At 35.0% G+C, this 20,894-nt stretch overlaps 1 long non-coding RNA gene across 1 annotated transcript; it reads left to right on the forward strand.

The window, feature by feature from the left end:
- The first annotated feature begins 1,427 nt into the window (after positions 1 to 1,427).
- LOC110700100 lies at positions 1,428 to 19,981 on the forward strand. The gene is made up of 6 exons (XR_002507128.1): positions 1,428 to 1,618; positions 1,737 to 1,845; positions 7,371 to 7,676; positions 7,749 to 7,985; positions 19,369 to 19,509; positions 19,727 to 19,981. It is a non-coding gene; the product is annotated as an uncharacterized LOC110700100 (long non-coding RNA).
- The last annotated feature ends 913 nt before the right edge of the window (positions 19,982 to 20,894 follow it).

Genomic DNA, 20,894 nt, shown 5'->3' on the forward strand with positions numbered 1-20,894 from the left:
CTATAGAAATGACACCCATATCTAATATGCTTGATTTCTTTCATGCAATTGCGAATGTTGTCTTTCACTTATTGCATAGATTTAGTTATAACTACTTTTCTAATCTTAGCATCTACATTACTGATTACTTTCATAATAAGATGATAAAATTTGAGAGTGTCATGGATTATATGTGATTTAAGATTTATTGTCCAAGTGATAGGTCTCACTCATTTACATGATTGAGATCTTCAACTTGACAACCTACAATCATTAACGTTCAACAACGAACTTTCCATAGAACATCTTCTTTATTATTGCCTTATTCAGGCAACAATATTCTCAACATATATTTTAGTAGACTTCATGATGATGCTTTGCTTGGGTTTCACTCCAAACGGCTCACGATGATTTGGGATACCCTAATCACTTGTGATCATGGAAAATTACTTTAAATTCCCGCACATTACACTTGGATGCACATCCATGTTAACATTCTCAAGCCACAACTCATTGTTAACTCATGCTTATAAAGGTTTCCTTGTTGAGGAGCTAATCCTTGTTAAGGTTTGTACTTGCAACATCAATTCTCAAATTGTATTTGTTTCCACAAGTCAAGAACTCATCCTGTTACTTATTTAAGTACTTTGGATGTTCTTGGCCATAATCTAACAATCTATATATTACATAGATTCAGGTTGATTGGTAATACATACATACTTCACATGCTCTAAGCAAGTAAGTCGTGCGACGATTCCATATCATAGCGTTCATGATGGATTAAGTTGCAGAGTAATTCTCAATATTATTCCACCCGTGTGGCCTTTTAGCTAATTCCACTAGTACAAAAAAATGCTATTTGTAATGCCCTATTAGTAACTGGTGTATATTAGTTATGGAAGCATCAGTAGTAACCGACTAAGATAATGCCAATTAAAAATTTCATGACATTAGTAAACAATGTAGTAAATGTCAGTAACTAATATGTGGTTTATCATTATTTGAAGTTTTATTAGTAACTGACTAAATAAATTTCAGTTACAAATAATTAGTCAATAAAACTTTGACTAAAAAGCTTGTAACTAGCTTACAAACGCCAATTACAAATACTTAGTCAAAGAAAATTTGACCAAAGCTTTTGTAACTAACTTATAAACGCCAGTTACAAATATTAAGTCAAAGAAAAGTTAACCAAAACATTTGTTACTAGCTTAAAAACGCTAGTTACAAATAATAAGTAAAAGAAAAGTTGACCAAAATATTTGTAACTAGCTTACAAATTCCATTTACAAATAATAAGTCAAAGTAAATTTGACCAAAAATTTTGTAACTAGCTTACAAATGCTGGTTATAAATAATAAGTCTAACAATAATTTTGGTTTTTTTTTAAAGCAACAAATATTAAGTTTCTAGTTTTCTACTTTCTATTAATTTTATTTAATTTTCATTAATATTTTTTTGGAAAGTAATTTTCATTTAAATTTTTATTAAAGGTTAAAAAAAAGAAAAAAAAATTAAGGTAGTATTATTCAGGTAAATTCGCAGAAATAAAAAAAACCACTCACACTTTCGCTCCAATACAAACTGCTTCTCCTTCACGTCTTCACTGCTCCTCCTTTTCCTTCACCTCTCAATTAAGGTATGATTTTCGAATTAGGGTTCTAGTATTTCCCTTTCATAATTAAATTATTTTCGTCCAAATCGAATTGAATTTTGTTGTTGATCAGTTGTCTAAGTAATTTCGATTTTGTTCTTAGCAAGTACTCTATCATAACGACGAACGTCTTCTACCAGCTTCTCCCACAAATTTTTTTGCTGATTTTCGAATTTTGGGTTTAGCAATATTGCTTCAATTGAGGTTTAAAGGTATGTAATATTCGAATTAGTGTTCTTGTAATTATCCATTTTTTGAATTCAGTAAAGCCCTAAAATTCGAATTGAATTGTCTTCCAATTCAAATTGAATTTTGCTGTTGAACGCTGCTGTGGTTGTTGTTGTGTTGTAATTGTAGTTGCTTGTTACTTTATCTCGGTCTAATAGTCATGCTATGATGCTAATGTGTGTATTAAACCAGTGATGCCTTTTCTTTTCACTTTGACTGCTGTTCATGGTTGCTATTTTCCTATATCAGTTTAGTTTCCTTTTACAATACCCTATACCCCATATGCTGCTAGAGAAACCACTTTTTTCATTTTTCTTGATTCCTTATTTAATGTTTTGTGCAAGGTAGCATTGAGCTATTCACTTACTAATTTAGAGTGAAATAATATGCAAAGTATATATACATAGTAGACACATGATAAGAAAAAATGTGCAACTATTTTGGATCCTTTTGAGTTTTAAGTGACGAGATAGTACTTGACCAATTCACTAATACTAAAATTAGTAGCCATCAGTTACTTTTTGCTAGGTCCGATATCAACATTCAAGTTCAAGTTCACAACTTGGATAGCTGCAAAAATGGAATTGTAATATGCATTAATGAGTATTTCTTTGCTTCTTTTTTTTTTCTTTTCTTTTTTTTTTGTGAATCCACAAATTTTTGTGTCTATAATCCATAGTTAAGTTTCTAGACCCAAAAAAAAATACGGAGTACGAAAAAATAATTTCTGATTCAGTTGTTTGGGTTTGGGGAACATGAAAGTTGTTAATGAATAGTCAAGAAATATAACTTGTTTAAATAAAGATTATATTGTAGGATTCATCTTTTTAGATTTCAGGTAATGTTTTGGAGTAACCCTGGAACCCTTAGTTATTTTTTAATATGAAGCATTGAAGCATATTGAAAATAATAACTAGGTTAATGTCAGTTTATGATGATAAATGGATAATATTATTTATTTTTTTATAAAGATTGTTAATGTCGATGGTTTGCATCTATATATTTGGGTTCTCGTTGCATGATGAACACTCACCATAAAGCTCAAGTATGTGAGATTGCTAAAGTTTGATCAGTGAGATTTTCCACAACCTATCAAATTTATACATATTCGTAGGTGGATATGCATTTCTTACAGAGATTACTGATTTGGGTTCTTGTAGTATTTATAGTTTTACACTTTGCTATGTGGGTTTGCAGTCATTTGTGTTGTACTTATGCATTAGACTTAGTTGCTACTAGATGTCTGCACTACCTGAAATGTAAACGAAACATGTGTGCCTCTGTTTGGTGATTGGATATTTGGACATATTATGGAATATTCCCTACCGGCATGCACTGTTTTCCATTCTGAGCAATTGTTATATACCTCTTTCATCTTAAGGAATTGACGTTAACAATTAGCATTGTTTGTTAAGCAGAACATCTGCCTGCATGCAGTATTTTGCACTAAATAAAGCTTATTTAGAGCTGAAATTCAGAACTTATTTTAGAGTTGAAATTCAGAACTGATTTCAGAGCTGAAATTCAAAACTGATTTCAGAGCTGAAATTCTGAACTGATTTCAGAGCTAAAAATCAGAACTGAGTATCAAGACTAAAATGATCAGAGTTGAAATTCAAAGCTGAAAATGAGTAAACACACCAATTTTATTCGGTTACTCCAATTGGTTGTATTGATTTTACTGAACTATAATTCTAGAGAGAAAATGAAATAGTGATAGTCTAGTAGACATATATGAAGTGTGCTTGCATTTTGATCATACTTGTGAGTTTGACTATTTTTTAGGTATTTTATCATGTGGGAGTTAATTGATAATCTCTGGTTGTTGTTCTATTGTAATTGTCTTTTTTTGTTTCTAATGTACTTGTTCTAATAGTTATATGCTTGATTTTTCTATAATTTGTAGTAAGAAATGAATCGTAATTGGATGTATGTTGAAAATCGAACTCAACCCGAGTTCTTGAATGGGATTGAGGAATTTTGTAGAACTGCTACTGAACACCATAGGACTACTAAAGTGGAAAAATTCTTTTTCCCTTGTCGTGGTTGCAAAAATGTGAAGAAGTGGAAGGAAATTAGAGTGGTTGAAAACCATTTATTTCGCCGTGGGTTCATGGCAAATTATACTATTTGGTATTGGCACGGTGAGAAAAAATAATTCCTACAACTAGTAGGTCATCAATCAATGACGCTGATATGGATAATAGAGAACAATATGATGATAACAAAAGGGATACAAATGAAAATTTTGAGGAGGATTGCATACCTAAGATGATGGATGGTTTGGGTAATCATGTCCACGAAGAATCTCGTATGTTTGAAAATGTGTCAAAGGCCGCCGAGACACCTTTATATCCTTGATGTGCAAAGTACTCTAAGCTTTCTGGGTTTTAACAATATTTAACTTGAAAGCAAAGAACGGTTGGACCGATACAAGTTTCAATTTGTTGTTAGAAGCTTTATCAGACATGTTTCCTGAATTGAATGACATTCCTAAGTCTACCTACTATGCAAAGAAGCTATTGTTTCCCTTAGGTCTAGAGTACACGAAAATCGATGCATGTCCTAAAGATTGTGTACTTTTTGGAAATGAGTATGAAAACCTTGATGCTTGTCCAAAGTGGGTGTGGATCGCTACAAGCGCGAGGGTTCAAACCCCAATCGCAAGAAGTGGCCAACAACTAAGGTGTTTGGGTATCTGCCTATAATACCGAGGTTTAAACGACTTTTTTCTATCAAGAACGATGTAAAAATATTGGTGTGGCATGCACAAGAGAGGAAGATAGATGGGTATATTAGGCATCCCGTTGATTCGAAGCAATGGAAACATATTGATGATACATTTCCTGAGTTTGGTAAAGAGGCTAAGAACCTGATACTTGCATTAAGTACCGACGGGAAAAATCCTTACGGTTCCCTTAGCTCTCAACACAGCACATGGCCGGTGCTTTTGTCGATTTATAACTTGCCTCCTTGGCTCAGCATGAAACGTAAGTAGTACATCATGTTTTCGCTTCTAATATCGGGGTTCCAAACAACCCGGTAATGACATAGATGTCTACTTGGAGCCTCTCTTGGAGGATTTGAGACCGTTATGGGATAAAGGTGTTCCAATGTTCGATGCCCAGACAAGTACAAATTTTACTTTGCGTGCCATAATTTTTTGCATTGTAAGTGATTTTCCGGCTTATGGGAACTTGTTTGGGTACAAAGTCAGAGGGAAAAAACTATGCCCCATTTGTGAGGACAAAATGGAACCGACACACCTCAAGAATTTTGGAAAGGATGTTTATATGCATACTAGACGACTACTTCGTCGAGATCACCCTTATCGTAAGAAAAAAGCTGAATTCAATGGGCTCCCGGAGAAACAGTGGTTGCGTGAGCCACTTAGTGGTATAGAGTTGTGGGAAAGAATCAAAGATGTTGAGACAATTTTCAGGAAAGTTGGTAAACCTACCTCTAATCAGGGTCTTTGGAAAAAGGTGTCTACATTTTAGACTCTTCCTATTGGAAATACTTGTCTGTTAGACATTGTCTTGATGTTATGCATATTGAAAAAAATGTATGTGATTCAATCATCGGGACATTATTGAATATACCTAACAAGACAAAGGATACTAAAGATGTGCGGAAAGACATGAAGCTTGCAAATATTCGACCAAAGTTATGGCCCGTGGAAAATGACGAAACAAAAAAGTCATTTTTGCCTCCAGTTGCTACACAGTGTCTAGAGAGGAGAAAAAAATATTTTGTGAGTGTTTGTAAGACATCAAAGTACCTACAGGGTATTCGTCGAATATTAAGCGTCTAGTTTCAATGGATGATAAGAGATTAATCGATATGATATCCCATGATTGCCATTTCATGATGCAAGTGATGTTGCCTATTGCACTTCGAGGTCTTTTGCCAAAACATGTTGGGCACACTATTGTTAAACTTTGCCTATTTTTAATGCCATATGTAACAAGGTGATTGAACCAGATAAACTTGATGAAATGCAAACTAATCTTGTGGAAACATTATGCAAATTTGAGATGTATTTTCCTCCTTCATTTTTTGACATAATGGTTCATTTGGTTGTCCATATAGTGTGAGAAATCAAGGAATGTGGCCCGGTTTTTTTGAGATGGATGTACTCTTATGAGAGACACATGACAACTTTGAAAGAAAAGGCGACCAATAAAGCACATCCAGAAGGTAGTATTATTCAAGGTACCATTATTGTAGAGGAGGCTAGTAATTTTTGTTTTGTGTTCTTAACTAAGGCTTAAGAAATTGGATTTCCAACATCTTGTCATGAGGGCAGACTTCAAAGGCAAGGGACGATCGGTCATCAATTTGTGAAGCCTCCATCAGATAGAATCCAGAAAGCTCATCGTTATGTTCCTCACTACCTTTCAGAAAAGTCTATCCTTATATAGAAACACATCTCAATTATTTGAAAAGAATGAATCAAAGAATAGGTACATATGCTTTGATGCAAAAACATAATCATTCTTTTGTTGAATGGTTTCAAAACCAAGAGAAGTGTGAGTTGGGGCAACCGAATAATAATGTATCTAATACGATCAAATGGCTTTCACGGGGTCCTCAATTGTTTGTGAACACTTATGAAGGCTATGACATTAATGGGTATTGTTTCTACACTAGTCGCCAAGATGATAAGAGTGTACATCAAAATAGTGGTGTTATGGTTGTCGCATCTTCTACGGAATACTCAAACTCTAAGGATGCTAGGCCTATTAATGCAACACAGTCATATTATGGGGTCATTCAAGAGATATGGAAGCTGAATTATGTTGATTTGTAGTTCCTGTTTTTCGATGCAGATGAGATGAAAACCGACGAGGCAAAAAGATAGATGAACTATTTGGTTTTACTTTAGTGGATTCAAGTCGATTTGTTGATGGGGAGGAGCCCTTTGTTTTAGCTTCACAAGCAAAAAAAAATTTCTATATAAGGGATAACATTAATCATCACTAGCACGTTGTTGTTCAAGGCAAGAGAATAATTCTTGGTGTCGAAAATGTTGTCAATGAGGAAGAGTGTGACCTATTTGATGATACCCGCCTCTATATATTGGGGTTCAACCTCTAAGAGAGGGGGAAGACATTGTTGCTGATGAAGAGTATGCCCATGAGGAGGGAGAATATGTTGATACCTAGGCTTCATTTTTTAATTCTTTGATTAATTTGTAAATGTAATGCTAGACAATAATGTTAGATGACTATAGAATCTCAATTTTCAATTGGATTTTAGTCTTTTGAGCTTTGACACATTAAATAGAATTTTACATAGTTCTTATATATGTGGCACAAAATTGACTGTTTTTATTGGTATTATAACTTCAGGAATTAAAAAATAATGTCTCTATAGGTTTCTTTTATTATTTATATTTTCTTGCTTTGTTACTTACTTGTAGATAGATCCTTTTTTAATCTGTAAAAATATAGCTCTTTTCATGTGATATTTAATTCTATCAGTTTCCGTCTTTTGTTTTATGCAGGCACTTCTAGATCAAGGAGCATAAATAGGGCCATTCAACAAAGTTAAGAGAAAACTTCCTCTATCCAAGATGTTCGTTGCTTTGCAAGCCACATCATCTAAGAAGAGGAGTAGGGGGCCATCGAAGGCAATACAATCAAGTAAGCCTATGGTGCTTGAATTCAATGATTTTGACTTGCCTACTGGTGAGTAGGAACCAGCTTATGGAAAAAAAATTGGTGCATGTGCTAAGAGATTAGACAGCACTGTGAATGAGTATACAAAAATAGATAAAGTGGATAGGGAAAATATATGGGAGAAGACAAAGGTATAAACTATTCACTTACTAGTTATTCATGTTGCTATTCAAAATATTAATTAACTTTTTTTTAATCCACAGCGAATGTTCCACATTGATGATCCAAGTGGAGAAAGGCAAAAAAGGTTTCATGGTGCTGTGGCTTCGCGATTCAGCTGTCACAAGTCGAATTTAAGGGCACGATTCATAACTTTTAAAAACCCATACCCGACCACTTCTCCTAAAGCAAATATGAAGCCATGGGAAGTGTATGAAGGTTACTTTACAGAGGAGAAATGGAAGAGATTCAAAATCTATAGTAAATCAGAAGAATTCAAGGTAACTACATACTCACATGCATTGTTAATTAATCAAACAAAAGCTGATAGTTTCACTGAGTCTTGCTAAATTATTTTCTATGTGATATGGTTGAAAGTCTCTACTAGAGTCTTTCTTGTTTGACTTAGTATTTAGCCTAGCTCATACTTAGTTCAAACATTTACTTAGCTTTATACAAACGGGTCGAAAGTCTTTCAAAGTCCCTCAATTCATGTTTAACACGGTAAATTTCTTTACACGTTCAAACATTTTATTAAGTATATAAAATAGATCTTAATTCCCAACATGTACTAAGTATCGTCTTTAGCTTGGTCCATTGTCAAAAATACTTTCAAATCTAAGCATTTAGCATTTAATATTTATTTCACAATAGAGTTCGTAATTTTCTCGTTGGATCTTTACTTTTGCTTCCACTAAACTTATTATTCATAAGAATTTATATGTTTCTCTATAAGTGAATCCTCTTATTAACTTCATGAGAAAACATGTTCCAATTCCTATATGCAATGCTTCCTTAAATCCCATAATGGATTCCTTGAGCTTGTTTTTAAATCTAGCATTATTTAGATATTCAAAACCCTTAGACTATTTTCATAGTCACTTCCAAAATCCTATTTTAGGAAGGCGGTTTTGGTATCTATTTTGTCATATTTCATATGTGCAATTTTGCTAGAGCAATCACGAAAAGACTTTAGCATTCCGATTGGTGAATAGGTTTTTATTAAAATCAACTCTGTGAATTTAATTGTATCCTTTTCAACCAATCTAACTATGTATACATATAAATTTCCACATTTGTTTGTTTTCTCCTTGAAAACTTGTTTGCAATCGATGGGTCTTTCACCCTTTATGCAAATTAATCAAGTTTTAAAACATGATTTTCAAACATGGAGTCTATTTCGAACTTTTATGGCCTCTAACCATTATTCGAAATTTGGATTTGTCGTAGCTATTTTACAAGACAGTATTCCCTTACTATCTAATAGTAAATAGTATGCTTGTAAGTCTTAGGTTTATTTCTAACTTAATTGAAAATTTATAGGATTCAATCCATGCCTTTGGCGAATTCTATACTGATACCGGGTTATTGCATCAAACAGTGAGTTTCAAGGCGCTTCCAAAGCCCTTTGATTTTCTTGATCTTACTCCAACTTTTCAAAAGTTTTTTGAGAAATGAATTATTTTTTAAGGAACTTGTAAAGTCCTTTTGAGTATTCTTGATCAAGTATTCTTACGAAGCCCTTTAAAGGTCTTCCGAGATTCTCAGCTCTAGTTTGTTGCTAAGCTCGATTGTCATCGAGTTCATTTTCCTCCCACTTGTTGTTTTGAAAATGTGTTACTTTCTAGAAAGACACCACTTAGAGCAACAAATACTTTGTTTTCAATTAGGTTGTGGAGGCAATGCCCGTAGTCTCACTTGAATGCTTACAAAGAGACATGTATACTGTCTTTGGGTAAAATTCTTTATGAAACAAACAGTTAGCTCCCACTTCAGCTATCAAAGCCTTTAATGAGCCATTAAGCTCCCACTCAACCACCTAGCTCCTCCTAATTCGGTGAGATCCCACAGAGTCACTTAGCTCCCACTGAGCTAGTGAACTCCCATTGTGGCTAAGAGGTCTTAGACATATGCTTGAAAATACATTTAGAAGTTAATTCTATTAATAACTGAATATGGCGTCCGTTCTTAGCTTAGACATTTTGTTTAGTGTAACATTAGTCCTTCACACAAATCTTAAGAACTTTATAGGAAGGGATGTGATCCATCATTGTTCGAGTCATTTTTAAATGGCATCGAGGTTTCCATGAAGACACACTATGTTTTGTATGGATTTATTTATGATAATTTCAATTTCATAACTTTGTGATGGTCACGCTTGGCTCAAGCAAACATCGCTCGATCTAATCTAGACGTTTTGATATCTTGCCAAGTCGATTATGTGCTTCACTGAACTCTTGAACTATTCAAGGTCAAGTTTGTTCACGTTTGATGAATATAGCCATATTCTTTCAACTTCTTTACGAAACGTTGAAGTAAATGAATCCACTTTAGCTTTCGGAGTCAATTGTCTATACCAAGAACAATACATTTGTACTTTGTTTCAAGAAGTAAGACTTGCTTGTCTTAGAACGATTCCAAATCTATCAACTATTAAGAGCCTATCTAATAGAGCCTTGAGTACGATCTTGTCGATGTGACGTTGCTAAAGATGTTTGGAACGCAAATCATGCCCATGACTTTGAGCTTTTTCCAGTTTATCATGTTAAGAAAAAGTTTGAATATAATCAAGCATTCTTGACTCAGGGTTTAGACAACCATGCCATTCAAATAAATTTGAAACTATTGCTCATTGCTTTGAATGTTAGTCTTTCCGTGTGTAAATGGATCAATCGCTGATTATGGAACACAATAGCCATTTATTTGTTCTAGCCTTAGCTTAAAGGTCTTTAAACAAAGAATACGACCTTACAACTGATGTGGCACCACTTGCTTCATTCTAAGCTCGTAAGTCGATAACATAGCTTACCTTCAATAGTTTGAGGTTTCTTTTAAAGTGGAACACTCAAGCAGTATCCGATACTTTGTGAAGATAATGAGTTGCTAAGTTAATTTCAATAACATGAATTCTTTAGTAAGATGGAATCTCATTCCTTTTTTTGTTCCTCGTTTCCTATAATTCTTATCATACTTTATCTCATAATTTTTAAGAACCATTTCTTTTTTAAGAGTCTTTGACCTTTATATTTTGTTAGGTATAATTAAGCATCTAATGCGCCATAAAACAAAGTTCCATCTTTTCCTTTAATTCACACTTGAATTACTACATCAATGAGTCCTACTCATCTATGTATTAACTGAAAAGATATGTTGGTTGTCAATATTGACAGTTTTCAGTTTGCAACTCAATATTTCATGGTTTTATCAAAAGTACCTATTATTTTGAATACATGATGTCCAACCTTTCTTTCGGACTTTGTTATAAAAGTCATTTATGAGAATGTATTTTAGAATTGCTTTACTTTCCTTTGAGAACCATTCTAAAAGATTTCCTTTACCAATCATGGAACACAATACAGTTTGATTTGGAATTTTACAAATATAAGTGCAAAGTATAACCATTTATCAGGTAAATAACATAATAAGTTTGAAAATTAAAAGGTATTCATGCAAATTTTAAATCTTATTAAACGTCTTATCCACGCATTAAATTTGTCCCCATTTGGCGAGAATAAGTCGATTCCAAGATCCAAAGAAACAAAGATGTGGTTAAGCATGCTTTGGCTTGTCTTAACACTCAATCTCCTAAGGTAAGAAACGCTTTGCTAATGGCTCCAAGCCACACTTGGTTGAATAAATCGTCGCATCTAATGCTCTCTTAACAATTTATTCACTTTGCCATGACATGTTAGGACTCCATCACTCATATCGTTGAGTACAAACAAAACCAACTTGCATAACCGGTATGCCTTATGATTCTAGGGAGTAGTACTAATGCCTCGCTTTGGCGTAGGCTATCACTACTCTCAATAGGTCGATAAGTGTTGTATTGGATTGGCAGTTTTACTCAATATTTAGGGACCTAGGGTTTCTATGTTAGTTGATTTAAGTGAACTTAATTAATTATTTCAACATTTGATATCCTAAACATGCATCTAACATATAATTCATACATAAATGATCATAAATCAGTAAAGCATAAGCATTTTGATTCATATTGGCAACTAGCATGACCCCTTGAATTCTACAAGTCTTCAAAAGGTCTTCTTTTGCAACTTCATGGCTTTGTCTTCCAAGAACTTCCGTCTTCAAGACTTGACCGAAATTATGCAACTACTAGTATCTACGATTAGGACTAATCTAAATATTAAGGTAAAAAAATACTCAACGGTACGTAGGCCGTTTTTAGATTTAGAAAAATACATTACGGATCGCAGTCCGTATTTTCTATCCTAATCTGTTCCCACTAGTTTCCATTTTATAAAATCTGTGAGAGAATATACATTCCATTCATCCATTCACTATTTGTGAATGGCCCATGCATTTTACAACGATAAACAAGTAACGATGCATAAACTTGCGATAACTAGTAACTAATCTAGGTGGTTAATCCAATTAACAAGCCTAATTAAAACTAGTCAAAGTTGTTTTAACCGATTATGTAAATAAGCACAATTAATATTTGAAGCTCCCACTAAGTTCCGCATCCATCTTAATTAATTCAATTAATTAAGCCGGTAAAACCCAATTATTTGCCAAAATTAAATTTTGCAAATGTCGCTATTTAAATCAGAGGCCTAGCCTCTAAAATTAATTAAAATAATTAAAACCAAATTAGATTAATAAAATAATTAAAACGGCAAAATAAGCAAACACGAAGCCCACACTATACGGCTTGGCGCACGTGCCATATGAAAGTCAAGGTTGTCTAACAACCCCATACTATACGGGTTGGCGCACGTGCCTTCACCACCCCACGTAGCACAATCTAGGTGGAGCCTAGTAGCGTTTGCTACGGGTTACAAGGTGCTAGACACAAGGCCACGGCTACTTGCCCCTTTACACCAAAACACCAAGCACCTACACACACTCAAAACACTTTCACACCATACCGCACCATAATAGCCATGGGCTGCGATATGACAGCTGCACGCACGCACGTAGCACATTCGTAGAACGCTGCTGCTTGGTGGTGCTGTTGCGTTGTTGCTGTGGCTGGACGCACATGCCACACACATGGCCACACGCAACCATCGAGCAGCCCCTTAGCAGCCACATGCGGGATGCTATGCAGCCTAGCTAGCCAAGGGAGGCTTTGCCTCGATTTGCGTGTCATAGCCTCAGGATTTGATTCCAAATTTTGCGTAACAATTTTATTAATTCTAAATTAATTTTAGAACTAATTTTCATGAGCAAAATTGAAATTTTAAACAAGTGTAACTTAAATAAAAATCATCCAAGTGCATGTAACCAGAATTATTTCCAAGAATCATTCTTTGAGAAAATTGGTTTAACTTGGTGCAACAAAAATAAGAGGGCAATTACTCACTACTAATTTAATCAATTTAAATTAATCTTGAGTTTTTGACAAAATAAAAGGGAGTTAGAAAAAATGAACATAAGTTCAATAAAGATTCCAACTTTAATACTTGTGAATCCTTGAAAAATTATATCTTCCAATATAAAGATAAACAAATTTCTATCATAAGTTTCAAACTTTATGATTTCAATCAACAAAAAATGATTAAATCCTCAAAGTTCAACAAAAAATCATGGAATTTAGTAACTCAAAGTTTCAGTCACTTAACATAATTAAGATTGAATCTTTAGTACTTAGAAGCCTCAAAGAACAACAATTTCACACTTAATGCAATTAATTTGCAATTATGTGAAAAATAAAACCAAGCTTTCAAACACAAATTACCACCAAGTAATCATGCCTAAAGAGGTTTAAAATTGCATAAAAAATATGCATTGAACAAATATGCATTGAACAAATTACATAACCACCATAAACAAACCTTTGGCGTCCAACGCTGAAATTAAAACATTGTTTTTGGTAATGTTAGGAACATAGTAACAACATTTTAAGTTCCAAAACAAGCCCAGAGGGCAAAGACAAACTAAGAGTTCCTACTGATACGGCTGCAATTCTGACTCCATTGCTGACCCGGAGTTTAACCTCTCCCTTCGCTGGCTTCCTAATGTTCCTTAGACCCAGAGAATGGAACAAAGGTGTGAGCCATATCCGATATCTAAAACCCATGATGTTGAGCTAGTAAATTTTAAGTTTATAACGATTATACCGGATTCAGAAGTAATGGTTTCGTTCTTCTTATCTTCCTTGAATTTGAGGCAATCTCTCTTCTAATGTCCCTTCTTCTTACAATAAAAGCATTCGAAATTAGATTTAGAAGATGCTACCTTCTTTTCCTTGTTGTCCTTGGTAGCTTTCAGCTTAGGCGGAAAGTTCTTCTTACCTTTCCCCTTGAAGCCTTTCTTCTTTTTGCCCGTGCGCTTGAACGGCTTGCCCTTTTTAACCATGAGCATATCATGTTTTCCTTCATCCATGAGCGTTTGCTTGGCTTGCTTCAACATACTATGAAGCTCAGTGAGGGTTTTCTCCATGTTGTGCATATTATAGTTCATCTTGAACTGATCATAGCCTTTGTGCAGCGAGTGGAGAATGATGGCAATTGCCATCTCGGTTGAATACCTTGCATCAAGCCTTCCCATGTTCTCAAATAATCCTATCATTTTGAGTACATGTGGGATGATTACCTCTCCTTTCTTGAGCTTTCTCTCAAGGATCTATCTGTGGGTTTCAAACCTCTCATTTCGGGCCTGCTCTTGGAACATATTCTGCAGCTCAGAAATGATTTCAAAAGATGTCTCCTTCTCAACGAAAGTCTTTTGAAGCTCGGGAGACATTGTGGCCAACTTGATGTATTTAACATGTCGATTAGAACTTTGCCACCGATTTAGGGCAGCCTGAGTCACCTCCTCATTGGGAGCCTCGGGCATTTCCTCATCAAGGACATATTCCTTTTGCTCTTGTATGAGAGCAATTCGCAAGTTTCTTTGTCAATTAAGAAAATTTGGCCCACTCAACTTCTCCTTGTCGAAGACTGAGCGTATTGTTATTAAAATCCCGATTTAAATCTTAGAATCTTACGATTTTACGATTCATGTATATCATACGATTCGATTTACAATTCTACCTGATTTTACATATTTTTCTGAACTAGCGAAATCCTTACAAGTAAAAAACATGTTTATATAGGTTTTTATAAATATATATTGTCAAGTATTGATTGCTTAATGGTTAAATAACTATTATCTATCAATAATTAGGTTTTAAACTCTTAATTTCAATATATTTAATTAAATTTATATTTGACATCTTGATTATGCATGTCGGTAGAATCTTAAGATTCTACGATTTGATTTTACGATTTGATTCTTATAGCCCCTTCCGATTCAAAGGAGAATCCCGATTTTAATAACTTTAATTGAGCACAATGAAAATTAATTATTTGAGTTGTTTGAAGTCATGATTCTAAAATTGAAAGAATTTTAATGAAAAACCATTCATGATACTTAAATAAGATTTAATTTAATTCATGCATATTTCAAGCTTATTTAACCTCTTATTTACACATAAAATTGTCCTTATTTTGTGAAAATAAGGCGATTCCAAGATCCAAAGAAACAAAGAGTGGTTAAGCATGCTTTGGCCTGTCTTAACACTCAATCTCCCAAGGTAAGAAATGCTTTGCTAATGGCTCCAAGCCACTCTCGGTTGAATAAATCGTCGCATCTAATGCTCTCTCAACAATTTATTCACTTTTCCACCACATGTTAGGAATCCATCACTCTTATCGTTGAGTACAACCAAAACCAACTTGCATACCCGGTATGCCTTATGAGTCTAGGAGTAATAGTGATGCCTCACTTTGGCGTAGCCCATCACTACTCTCAATAGGCCGATAAGTGTTGTTTTGTAATGGCAATTTCACTCAATATTTTAGGGGCCTAGGGTTTCTATGTTGGTTGATTTAAGTGAACTTAATTAATCATCACAACATTCGAAATCCTAAACATGCATCTAACATATAATTCATATATAAATGATCATAAATATGTAAAGCATAAGCATTTTGATGCATATTGACAACTAGTATGACCCTTTGAATTCTTCAAGTCTTCAAAAGGTATTCTTTTGCAACTTCATGGATTCTTCTTCTAAGAACCTCCGTCTTCAAGACTTGACCAAGATTATGCAACTACTAGTATTTATGATTAGGACTAATCTAAATATTAAGGTACAAAAATACTCAATGGTACGTAGACCGTATTTAGATTTACAAAAATACATCACGGATCGCAGTCCGTATTTTCTATCCTAATCGGGCCCCACTAGTTGCCATTTTATAAAACTTGTGAGAGAATATACAGTCCATTCATTCATTCACTGTTTGTGAATGGCCCATGCATTTTACAACTATAAAACAAGTAAAAATGCATAAACACGCTATAACTAGTAAATAATCTAGGTGGTCAATCCGATTAACACACCTAATTAAAACTAGTCAAAGTTATTTTAACCGAATATGTAAATAAGCGCAATTAATAATTGAAGCTCCCACTGAATTTCGCATCCAACATAATTAATATAATTAATTAAGCCGGTAAAACCCAAAAATTTTGCCAAAATTAAATTTTGCCAATGCCGCTCAAAAAATCGAGGCCTAGCCTCCAAAATTTTAATTAAATAAAACAAAATAATTAAAATAATTAAAACGATAAATTAAGCAAAAATTACGTAGTCCAAAATATCCAAGTGCCTACACTAAGACTTGGAATGCTCACAACTCGCACAACCGAATGATGCTCAAGGAACGTGGGAGTGGGTCACAATGTCGCTAGGCATTACACCGCTCACATCAGCGAACTTTCACACACCAAGTCGTGGCCCATTTCGGCCATGTTGCACGAGCTCATTGCAGCATATTGCTTTGCAAGCAATGTCTACGCATATTACCACTTACTTATGTACCAAGCAACGCACACATACATGCTCAATGCATGCACTATACACGGCTTACCCGTGGCTAGCCACAAGGCTGCACGCATGGTGCGCGCACAACAGAAAGCTGCTACCGCACCATACAGCTGCCTCGGCTGCCATGGTGCCGCACAACAGCTTCCCCCGCACACACGCACCACTTCGAGGCGCCCAGCAGCCTCGGCAGCCCCATGTGGGCTGTGAGCAGCCCGGCTGGCCGAGTGCATGCTTGGGGCTCTTAGGCCTCGATTAGTGTGCTCATGCCTTGGGTTAATTTCCCTATTTTGTGTGACATTTTTAATTAATTCTATATTAATTTTAGAATTAATTAATTTATTGAGGAAAAATGAAAATAACAAGTCTAACTTAAATAAATTCATCCAAGTGCACAAAACCAAAATTATTTCCAAGAACCATTATTTAATAAAATTGGTTTAACTTGGTGAAATAAAATAATGAGGGCAACCACTCACTATTAATTTAATTAATTAAATTAATCTTGAGATTTTGACAAAGTAAAAAGGAGTTAGAAAAATGAACACAAATTCAATAAAAATTCCAACTTTAATACTTGTGAATCCTTCCAAAATTATATCTTTCAATATGAAGATAAAACAAATTTCTATCACAAGTTTCAAATTTTATGATTACAATCAACTTAAAAATGATTAAATCAACAAAGTTCAACAAAAAATCATGGAATTTAGTAACTCAAAGTTTCAATCACTTAACATAATTAAGATTGAATCTTTAGTACTTAGAAGCCTCAAAGAACAACAATTTCACACTTAATGCAATTAATTTGCAATTATGTGAAAAATAAAACCAAGCTTTCAAACACAAATTACCACCAAGTAATCATGCCTAAAGAGGTTTAAAATTGCATAAAAAATATGCATTGAACAAATTACATAACCACCATAAATATGATCGTTTTTTGATCGTTTTTTTTATCGTATAGAAAAACCCTTCGACAACTGCATTTTTGATCGTTTTTTTTGGCTAAAAACCAAGTTCTTAAAGAATAAAACCATTTCCAAAACGCCTTTTCCACCCAAATTTTACTATTGTTGGGTCGAAATCTGGGTGTGGGAGCTAAAGACAGCTCTAATACGAGGTTAAAATGGATAAAACGAGCTACTAATCTAATAAGCAACTTAAAACCAGAAAAATTTAGCCATAAAAACACCTTGGAAAATATTATGATTTCAAAAATAAACGAGCGAGGCTCCAATACCGCTGTTGGGGTTTGGTGAGTCCGACTCACCTCGAAAACAAACCCAAAAACCAGACCGCACTCGTAATAAATAAAACTATAAATATAATTAAATTAATCACAAGATTAAGATAAAACGTTACCTTTGGAGCATGCTTCGCCCGACCACTTGGGCTCTTACTTGAAAGCTAGCTTCGAAATTACGAAGCCTCTGACTATGATCCACTCGCAACAACGATCACCGACAAGGTCCATTGTCTTGGGGTTAGCAAGACCCGACCAATAAACCCGAGTAATTGAGTTCAAAGGCTTTCACTAAATGTGATACCTTTTCCAACTCTTGAGTTCAAGGGTTTTTACTTACTTGTGATCCCCTTTCGAACTCTTACTCAAGCATCATTTCCAATGGCCTTACTTGGGTATTTATAGGAAATGATGAGAGTATGATTGTATCTCCCACCAATGTGGGATAGTGAGATTTTCACATTTTATTTTAAAGGTAAAGTTAAATTATTATTTAAGCAAGCTAGTAATAAATCAACAAGTGTCAACTATTCATGAGGAGGAAGTGAGGACCACATGGAAAGGGGGGACCAAACTTTCTCCCCCTCTCTCCCTCTCCATGTGCCACATGTCCTCCCTTTCAAGGCTCGCATTTACTCCTCCCTTGAACACGGCCCAGCTACCCGTGCACTCGGCTCAGCTACCCGCACCATGGAGTTGCGGGCTGCTGCTGCTTGCGGCTAGCAAGCCGTGCACTCCAAGTGCGGGCTGCTGCTGCTTGCGGCCAGCATACCACGTAATTCAAGTGCGGGCTGCTGCTTCTTGCTGCCCCTAGGTGCCGAGCTTACCTTGTCTGCTAGCAATGGTGCGCTTGCACGCATCAGCCAGCCTAGGCTCGGCTTGGTGTGCATGCTAGCCACAATGCTATGCATTATGCCCCTATCACTCGGATTTCTCGGGGCACTCCTATGCTAGGGGTATTTTGGGAAATATGTTGATTTATTACTATTTGCATGTATCGTCTTTTATTATTTTTGACTCGACTTTCGACGCTTGTTTTGACGTTCTATACTTGAATTTTCGACGTCTAAATAAATATTACTCGGCCGACTCATAAATTCCTTCCGAATTAATTCCTCGCTTCGACTCGTTGGTTGCTTGGGTGTTACCTGATGGGTTCAGTCAAGATTAAGCTGTAATATTAATTATGCATTAATATTACTAATCGTGAGTAGCTTCCACCCAGGCATTCCGATCACTTGACCTTATTGAATATATTAGCTTTCTAATAATTCTGAACCCACTATCTGAATAATACACTTGTTCGAAGGACACTATTCCTTTCAAAATGGTCCTTACCTAACCCCTCATGTGAGCTTCACACTTGTTGATTTATTAGTAGCTATCTTATTTATTTTATTTTAGATTTAAAATAAAATGAATAAAATCAAAATCTCCCAAAAGGAAAGATGATAGGAATTTTTGGAGCCTTTGCCTATAAATACTAGCCAAGGAGTTGGAATTCTTCACTTGAGTAAATGTTGAAAAAGTCATCACAGTGTGAAAACCTTTGAACACTAATTACTCGTGTTTTTAGGTCGGGTCTTGCTAACTCCAACACATGAAACCGGTTTGGTCCTCGCGTTGCGGGTGGACCATGAAGTAGGTCTCCGTGTGAGCGGGACTTGAAGGCTTTCAAGTAAGAGCTCGTTTTAGAAGAGTGAAGCACGCTAAAAAGGTAATAATTACTTACTTAGTCTTGTGTTTATGTTAATTATGTTTGTGGTTATAATTATTGTGAGTTTGGTTTTGGGGTCGGGTTTCCTTCCGCAGTGGGTCGGACTCACCGAAACCCAACATTACCTAAAGTTTTTGTTGTAGAAATTAACCTTACTTCCTTTTCCACCTAGGTATTCGATACCGGTTGTGTTGCTCATATTGTTAATCAAATGCAGGGCTTAAGAGTGAGTAGAAGGCTAGCTAAAGGGGAGATGATGCTTGGAGTAAAAAAATGGAGCAATTGTTGCTGCACTTGCTATTGGAAGCTATGAACTCAAGCTCCCATCTAGACTTATTTTGGTGCTTAAAAACTGTTATTATGTTCTTGCGATTACTAGAAACATTATTTTAGTTCCTGTTTTAGATACTGAAGGTTTTTCATTTGAAATTAAAGACAAATGTTGTTTTATTTCAAGGAAAAATATGTTATATGCTAGTGCTAAATTGGTTAATGATTTATATGTATTAGATTATATGACCCATGTCTATAACATAGATCATAAAAAGCAAAGAACAGATAGTTCAAACCCAACTTACCTATGGCATTGTAGGCTAGGTCATATTAACCAAACGTTACATAAGGATGAACTTCTCTCTACATTTGATTATGAATCATTTGAAAACTATGAGTCATGCTTGTTAGGTAAAATGACCAAGTCACCCTTTTCGGGGATAGGTGAAAAAGCTAGTGATCTTTTGAGACTCTTACATACAGATGTGTGTGGACCAATGAGTTCAAAAGCTAGGGGTGGATTAAGCCTTTAAAAAGTAGATTTGGTTATATTTACTTAATGAAGCAGAAGTCGGAAGCCTTTAAAAAGTTCAGGGAATTCCAGAATGAAGTACAAAATCAACTTGGGAAAACGATAAAAGCATTGCGATCAGATCGTGGTGGTGAATATTTTACCCAAGAATTTGATGAACATCTGATTAATTGTAGAATACTTTTGCAGTTAAATCCTCTAGGAACTCCACAGTTAAATGGTGTATAAGAAAGGAGGAATAGAACCTTGCTAGACATGGTTTGATCCATGATGAGCTAACTGATCTTCACATATCGTTATGGGGATATATATGCATTGGAAACAGCTGCTAAAGTACTAAACGGTATCTCGTCTAAAGCGGTGGAAACAACTTCATATGAGTTGTGGAATGGAAGAGCTCCAAACTTGTCTTTTCTTAAGATTTGGGGATTTGAAGCCTATGTAAAACGTTTACAAGGCGATAAACTAGGCCCTAAATCAGGAAAATGTCTCTTTGTGGGTTATCCCAAAGAAACAAGAGGGTATTACTTCTATAATTTCAAAGATAACAAAGTGTTTGTTGCTCGCGATGGTGTCTTTC

Source organism: Chenopodium quinoa, unplaced genomic scaffold (assembly GCF_001683475.1).
Source record: "Chenopodium quinoa cultivar QQ74 unplaced genomic scaffold, ASM168347v1, whole genome shotgun sequence".
Classification (NCBI taxonomy): Eukaryota; Viridiplantae; Streptophyta; class Magnoliopsida; order Caryophyllales; family Amaranthaceae; genus Chenopodium; species Chenopodium quinoa.